Below are 6,669 nucleotides of genomic sequence, written 5' to 3'. Positions count from 1 at the left end.
GCCTGGGCGGCAGAGCGAGACTCCCTCTCAAAAAAAAAAAAAAATTATGCAAACATAAAATGAACCTTGAGATGTTGGGGGAACTTGATAGACTAGCTACAGAAATAATTTCCAGTGTATCTTTCTGGGAAAATAAGCCACCACAGTATTGCAACTTGAGTCTTGGGGAAAAGCTGAAGTGTCTTGAAGGTGTTAATTATGGGGAAAAGTAAAAACCTCCCATATTCTGTGATCAAAAGGGTCAGGGGTGGGAGGAGGGCTTTGGAGGAGATAGTTTGCTCTTCTCTTCACAGCATGAGTAGAGAGGACTTGAGATGAGTGCTGTGTTTGATGGAGAGAAAGTGCTTATGAGGAAGAAAGGACAGTCATTTGGCCAAACAGCCTCTCAGCCCCATTTCCCCCACCAGTAGCGTGAAATTGACCTGCCCCCTCCCCAATATGATGTATAGCTCCACACACGTGTGCCCCTGGTAAGAAGGTGACAGTCATCACTTTCCAAAGAAACTTGTAATTGAGCCCTCCTCTGAGTAACTTGAGCAAATATCCCTGTGGTGAGGACTGCTTGCTTCCTGCTGCCACGTCTAAGGAGGTGACCAGCTCAGCTGATAAATAGAAAGAAACATTGTTACAAAGAGGCCACCTGGCCAGCTAGGGTGTGTTCTGGATGGCTGACTCTGACATTCACAAAAGCTAAGACTTTGCCTGGGACTTCCAGTTTCCGTATCTTTAAAGCATTTGTATCCATGAGTGGGAGGAGGGCAAATGCCAGGAAGGGGATCAAAGGGTAGAGTCGGTGAGGCTCAGGGAGGACAGGCCTGGTCCCCAAGTTCCCTACTCAACCTCCAAGGATACGAATGTGGTAAACAGAGTAGTGGTCTAGGAGTTGGGAGATCAGGTTCTACTCCTGGGAGCCACTAGCCGTGTGTTGGTAGAGAAGTCACCCAACCACTCTGGCCTCGCTGATGATAAAATAAGGGTGTTCGACTCACAGACAGACCTAGTCAAAACAGCAACCTAATGTGTAATGGCAGAATATCCTGTAACTCAAATACTTCTTGCAGTAAGTGCATTCAGAACATCATTTAGTGAAACCAGTGCTCCACATTTAACCCATCCAGCCTCATCTCATTTAACAAGAGTCTGTGGAACTAGCCAGGCCTGATGGCACGGACCTCTGTAGTCCCAGCTACTCAGGAGGCTGAGATAGGAGGATTGCTTGAGCCTGGGAGGTTGAGGCTGCAGAAAGCTGTGTTCATGCCACTACACTTCAGCCTGGGTGACAGAGTGAGACCCTGTCTCCAAAAAAAAAAAAAAAAGAACAGTTTATGGAACACCTGCTATGTGTAAAACTTGTGCTAGACTTTGCAGGTGATAAAAAGTTGAAAACAGCATGGCCTCTCTGGTCCCGGAGTCCATAAACACATGGTGGGCTGTGATGAGACTGGAGTACAAATAAAAATCGGGTGCTAAGGGGCAAAGCAGGGAAGAGATGAATTCTGCTGGGAGATCTGAGAAGGCTTTTTGGAGGGGGGCTAGAATATAAACTGCGGGGTTTGGACTGTGTCGCTGGCTTTCAAACTTCTATGACTGGACCAAAGTGAGAAATACACTTTACAGCAAGACCTGGTACTTGTGTATATGTGACAGAGCATCCCAAAAATCTTAGGGCAGTTTTATAATTTAACCATATTACAAGCGTAAATTCTACAAACCATAAAAAACTATCATTTGAAAATTGAATCATTTAAACTTTCTTTGTCTTTAGATGTATGAATTTTAAATAGCAAATTTATCATTTAAATTTTGTATCAGGCAGTGTGTATCTTTAATAGACTGAAACAAACATTAAAATAAAAGTTTTCTTTTCAGGCTGGACGTGATGGCTCACACCTGTAATCCCAGTACTTTGGGAGGTCGAGGCAGGAAGATTGCTTCAGCTTAGGAGTTGAAGACCAACCTGGGCAGCATAGTGGGACCCCATCTCTACAAAAAACATAAAAATTAGCCAGTCGTGGTGACACGCACCTATGGTCCCAGCTACTCCAGAGGCTGAGGTAGGAGGATCCTTCGAGCCCAGGAGGTCGAGGCTGCAGTGAGCTGAGATTGCGCCACTGCACTCCAGCCTGAGGAACAGAGTGAGACCCTGTCTCCAAAAAAAAAAAAAAAGAAAGCGAAAGAAAAAACGAATACTTGCCTGTGTTACATGTGATACGTGATGCCCTTTGATATTTTCTTTTTCATTCTATTCTGGGTTTTTAAAATTTCTTTATTTCTATTTTTTGAGACAGGGTCTTGCTCTATTGCCCAGGTTGGAGTGCAGCGGCACGATCATAACTCACTATAGCCTCAACCTCCGGGGCTCAAACGATCCTCCAGCATCAGCCTCCCAAGTAGCTGGGATTACAGGCGTGTGCCACCATACCCGGCTAACTGGTCTCTTTTTGCTAACTGGTCTTTTATTTTATTTATTTATTTATTTATTTGAGACAGAGTCTTGTTCTGACTGGAGTACAGTGGTGCGATTTCTGCTCATTGCAACCTCCGCCCACTAGGTTCAAGCGATTCTCCTGCCTCAGCCTCCTGAGTAGTTGGGATTACAGGCACCTGCCACCATGCCTGGCTAATTTTTGTATTTTTAGTAGAGATGGGGTTTCACCATGTTGGCCAGGTTGATCTGGAACTCCTGGACTAAAGTGATCTGCCCACTTTGGCCACTCAAAGTGCTGGGATTTCAGGTGTGAGCCACTGTGCCTAGTCCTAACTGGTCTTTTAAAGAATTTTTTGAATGCTGATTTGCAACACTCTGAATTTATTTTATAATATCACAGTGGATTGTAATCAGCAGTTTGATACAAGCTGGGCTGGGTAAAGCCTCAGTTCCTTACACCAATGAGAGAAGGTGAGTTTGTGTTCTGGCCGGTGGGTCCAGGGAAGCAAATCCCATTTGTTCAATCTAGGCAGGCTTTTCAGAGAGGATTTCTGGCATCATCTCAGGATCAAAGCCAAGGATGGTCTGAGGAGTTGCAGGCCCAAAGGTAGCTGGAGGAAACAGACTTGGGAAGAAATGCTGAGCCACAGCGAAAGGGAAGTGAGTGGATGGGGGCTGCGGGCACACTTGCCAGGAAAGCAGGAGGCCAGGTGTGGGAGCCCAAAGGTGAGGGAGATACACAAGACACCAGGGGTAGATCTCGTGAAGCTCTGTACTTGAAAGAATAGCAAAGAATAGCAGCTATTCTTTCTCCAAGGCTGGCGGAGGGGCGACCTCCAGGACCTTGCTAACCATACTTCTGGGAATCATCTCCTACACAGGGAGCAAAAATCCTGACCCCAAAGTCCTGTGGCTTGCACTAGATTCTGTGTCTCTTCTAAGGGACTCTTTCCTGTTGCCCTCATGCTAAGCAAACAAACTAGGGAACGAGTGCCTCACCACCAAGTCTAATCCCAGGTGTCTCATTTCAGTTCAGGATGTGGTTAGTACCTTGAGGAACTGCAGGTTTCAGAGAGAGAGCTTCAAGCAGCCAGATGGGATCGAGAGATTAGATGCCTAGGAAGAGCTCAATTTAACCCTAGATTTCTTTCTCCAGGGAAAATAAAAGAAGCAAAGACAGACCCTGCTGCGAGGGACCACGAGGCAGTGCCAGGATAAAGGAGCTGGAGTAACCTGGGTGATTCTGAGTGAGTCAGTCAGGAGGCCTTCCTGGAGGGGGTGAATCTTGAGTGCTGGCAACAGCTAGTAACTACAATGTTACCACGCCTTTGTTTCTAACTGTGCTCCCTCTTTCTTGCCGGAGTGGGAAGGTAGATGGAAAGTAGCAGGTAAAGATGCAGCCTGCAGGGACGGTTCAAAGCTGTCATGGCCAACACTCCCCCATTCTGTAGGCCTCTGTGTGGGCTTAGCCAGGACAGTTCCAGAACGGATGAGGTGTCTAGCTCAAATGAATCCCCTGTGCTAGCCCCAGCATAGCTCAACCTCTGTGACAAGAAACTCCTGCTGCACTGAATCCCCATTTCCTCCCCGAAGCCTTCTTCGAGCCCACAGGGAACTCCACCTCTCCCAGCTTAGCACTTACTGTCTGTGCTAGTCTGCTTTAATTTTATTCATTTTTGAATGAGTAATATAGTCAGGGTTCAAAGTACAAAAGAGTATTCAGTGAAAGGTCCTTTTCCTGCTCCTGAATCCCCCCAGACAGGTGCCTCCTTCGCCTGGTCAGTGCTGCCAGTTCCCGTTCTCTAACAAGATTTTCAAATCCCTTGGGAAAAGGAATTGAGCCTTTGTGTCCCTCTGTGTACCAGATGGAGTAAACTGTCCCACCCCATCACCCAAGGGGGTCTTCCTAGCACCACACCCTCCCTCTTCCATCCACACTGCTACCAACTCTCCTGGGTCAGACTCCGAATGGGTCATCCAGCTGCCAAGCAGGTCCCTTTCCAAGATACCCTCCACCGCTGTCATATTGCTCTTCCTGTAATGCTGGGCTCCCAGCTTAACGCTTTATTACTCCCCATGCCTTGGGTCAAGGGCAAATGCTCCTCAGCATGATGAACAAGGCCCTTAGGACTTGGTTTCAGCCACCTCTGCAGGCCTGATTTCTGCTACTCCTGCCATACCAGACTGCTTACAGTTCTGTGACTGGCTCTGCTGTCTCCCACCTCTAGATCTTTGCAGGTACTGTGCCTTCTGCCTGAAATGTGCTCACCTCGCCTCGCTGACTCCTACTCGCCGGTTAGTGCTCGGCCCAAGTTTCTGCCCCCGTGAGATTTGTTCACAGATGTTGCCCTCCCCCATTTGCTGTGTTTCCTGCATGCCGTCTCCTTCAGCACTCAAGGGTACCTCTTTCATTCTGCTTCTCGCAGGGTAATCTCTGTTTAAAATCTGATGCCCCCAATTGACTGTAGGATCCTTGAGGGCTGGCCTTGCCCTTCTCTGTGTCCCCTGCCTCTTGCAGAGTACCTATAGAGGCAGTTATTCAGTAAATACTGGTGGAATAAACAAATCTCTCCTATCTCCTAGACATTAGTTAATATAAAATAGATGCTCCAAGAGATTTCTTTTGTTTGATTTTTGACGGTGCTGCTGAATCTGATGTTATAAAAGAAGCCACATTTCTACCCCAGTCCAGAGTGAATCCAGCTCTCCACTTGGGATCATGATGGCCAAATACTCCCAAGGTCTAGACACCAGGCCTCTCCACAGGCGGGAGCTTGTGCACTTAAACAATAGGCATTAAATAGTTCAACCAGAGTTATTTTTAAGCAAAACATGCAGGGAGTAATGAACGTGGCTTTGGCCAAGGGCCAGGTGCTTGAGGGTAACTGCTGGGAAGCGAAGCAGGGATTTATTATAATAATAGAAATAAATGATACCATTTATTGAGGGCTTAGTATGACAGGTGCTCTGCCAAGCATTTTACCTACATTATCTGATTTAATCCTCCCACAACCCTATGAGTTAGGTATTAGTTGCCCCCACTTTATAGATGAGGAAACTGAGGTTTAGAGGGATTAAGTGAATCACCCAAGGGTCACACAGCTGCTAATGATCAAAACTAACACTTTGTGGGAACTTACCATGTGCAGAGACTGCAAAGCTTTGTCCATGAGTTCTGCGGGGAAGGAACATAATCCTTATAAAGACCCTAGGCGGTAGGTGCTACTACTAGAAGAGGAAGAACTGGAATTTGTGCCCAGGTCCCTTGCCACCAACGTCCAGTGCTTAACCAGTGAGCTTATGTGTCTAGAACTCTGCACAGAAAGTTCTGCAAGCATTCATCCTCTAGGGCGTAGATTCCACATGCCTGGGGGTGGAGGCTGGTGAACGCCCATGCCCAGCCCTGCCCGGAATGTGTTGTCATGAAATCTTAGGTTTCTGTTAAATTCTTTTTTATTAAATATGAGTAGATACAGATAACTTTTATTTATTTTCTTAGAGACAGAATCTCTCTGTCGCCCATGCTGAAGAGCAGTGGTGCGATTATAGCTCATTGCAGCCTTAACCCGCTGGGCTCCAGCAGTCCTCCTGCTTCAGCCTCCCAAGCAGCTAGGACTACAGTGTGCACCACTACACCTCGCTCATTTTTTAAATTTTTAGTTGAAATGGGCTCTCAATATGTTGAGCAGACTGGGCTTGAACTCCTAGGCCCAAGCGATCCTCCCACCTCAGCCTCCCAAAGTGAAATGGGATTATACCATGCTCGGCCAATAAATATTTATAAAATATGTATAGGGTATAAAGAATTACAATCCACCAGCAGCCACCATCCACTTCCAGAAAAAAACACTTTGAAGTCCCCTGTTACGCATCTCTAATCCTGTACCTTTTTCTTCATCTTCAGAAATTGGTTATATCATTTCTTTCGCTTTCTTTTTTTCAGGGGGGAGCGGAGTCTTGCTCTGTTGCCCAAACTGGAGTGCAGTGGCGTGATCCCAGCCTACTGCAACTTCTGCCTCCTGGGTTCAAGTGATTCTCCTGCCTCAGCCTCCCTAGTAGCTGGGATTACAGGCATGCGCTACCACACCCCAGCTAATTTTTGCATTTTTAGTAGAGACGGGGTTTCATCATGTTGGCCAGGCTGGTCTTCTTTAGCTTTCTTTATAGCTTTATCACATATTTGTATTCATGAACAAGATATTGTTTAATTTTAGCATGTTTTTACATTTTCTATAAGTGGA

At 46.5% G+C, this 6,669-nt stretch overlaps 1 protein-coding gene across 1 annotated transcript in view; it reads left to right on the top strand.

The window, feature by feature from the left end:
* Positions 1–2,887: 2,887 nt before the first annotated feature.
* GALNT6 (polypeptide N-acetylgalactosaminyltransferase 6) overlaps positions 2,888–6,669 on the top strand; it is a 32,655-nt gene continuing 28,873 nt past the window's right edge. The window contains exon 1 of the mRNA XM_026451066.1: positions 2,888–3,675. The gene's annotated coding sequence lies outside the window, so the exon portion shown is untranslated. The remainder of the gene's footprint in view (positions 3,676–6,669) is intronic.

Source organism: Piliocolobus tephrosceles, chromosome 10, assembly GCF_002776525.5.
Source record: "Piliocolobus tephrosceles isolate RC106 chromosome 10, ASM277652v3, whole genome shotgun sequence".
NCBI classification, from domain to species: domain Eukaryota; kingdom Metazoa; phylum Chordata; class Mammalia; order Primates; family Cercopithecidae; genus Piliocolobus; species Piliocolobus tephrosceles.
Note: the sequence above shows the minus strand (reverse complement) of the source record. Positions and strands in the feature narration are given on the sequence as shown.